This window comes from Sceloporus undulatus, chromosome 2 (assembly GCF_019175285.1).
Source record: "Sceloporus undulatus isolate JIND9_A2432 ecotype Alabama chromosome 2, SceUnd_v1.1, whole genome shotgun sequence".
Taxonomy (NCBI): Eukaryota; Metazoa; Chordata; class Lepidosauria; order Squamata; family Phrynosomatidae; genus Sceloporus; species Sceloporus undulatus.
This window is the reverse complement of record NC_056523.1, coordinates 191,873,705-191,874,877: the sequence shown is the minus strand read 5'-3', so window position 1 is coordinate 191,874,877 and position 1,173 is coordinate 191,873,705. Positions and strand designations below refer to the sequence as shown.

The 1,173-nt window shown below is 43.5% G+C and overlaps 1 protein-coding gene across 1 annotated transcript in view; it reads left to right on the top strand.

Annotated features, from left to right (window-relative positions):
• BCAP31 (B cell receptor associated protein 31) overlaps window positions 1-1,173 on the top strand; it is a 63,751-nt gene that overhangs the window by 7,625 nt on the left and 54,953 nt on the right. The window lies entirely within an intron of this gene.

The following is a 1,173-nucleotide window of genomic DNA, read 5'->3' as shown; positions in this document are numbered from 1 at the left end:
AACAGTGGCCCTCCAGATGTTTTTCGACTACAATACCCTGTATCCTTCACCATTGGCCAGCACTGATGGGAGATGTAGGTAAAAGTATCTGAAGGCCTACAGTTGGCCCTGGATTATGCAACTGTATCACCCACACCTGGCACGGCAATAATAATGATCTTTGAGCCTGTATAATGCCAACTATTATGCAACTATAAATGGCATTATCTTTCCCTAGCGGTGCAACAAAGAGAAAATCTCTGCGCCAAGTGTTTGTAGAGGCAAAAATGCTTCCTCAGTAATTGCCTAATGGTGCTTTTCAAAAATAGGAATAGTGGTAACAAATCTCCTTGTGGAAATGGACAAGGAACAAGAAGGCTGCTAGACATGGCATAGAGGACATCATACCTTTTCCACCCAAAACCTTGATACACTCCAGTGGGGAAGGCAACTCTGTCCTTTTAAGGTTGCCAAAGCGAATATTGGAAAGGGCTCCTGTACCTTCAATGGTTGTCTAGAAGAGGGAATTTCAGGAAGTGTCGTTTATCACACAACCAGCTAAGCAACACTTGTTGCAACCCCCTCTTTCTGAGTGCATCTACACTGTAGAAATAATGCAGTCTGATCCCATTTTAACCGTCTTGGCTCCATCCTACAGAATCTTGGGATCTGTAGTGTAGTGAGGCACCAGCATTGTTTGGCAGAGAAGGCTAAAGACCTTGTAAAACCCCAAATCCCAGGATTCCATAGGATAGCGCTATAGCACTTAAAGTGGTGTAAAAACAGAGTGACCAGAGGTCCTCCTTTTCCAGCACGTGTCCTCCATTTCAGCCTTCTATCCAGGAGAGATTCCAAAATGTTCACCATTTTGAGCATGGCTGAGAAGCATGAACTTATATTTGTATGAGTGTTTTTAGCTTTCAGCTAGTCACATCAATTTTTCTCAAATGTCCTACATTTTATGGTGCCTTGTCCTCCTTTGCATTACAGTAGTCACTCCACATTTGCTGGGGTTAGGGGCACAGAACCCTTGTGAATGTGGGGAAACCACAAATAAAAAACACTATTATTTCTACCTAAGAGAACACCTCTCTAGGAATCTCTAGGTCTTCCAGTGCACATCTGCCAGAAGTCGATCGTAGAATCATGCTGGAGGACCTACAAATGCCTAGAGAAGTGTTTTCTCTAGGACCT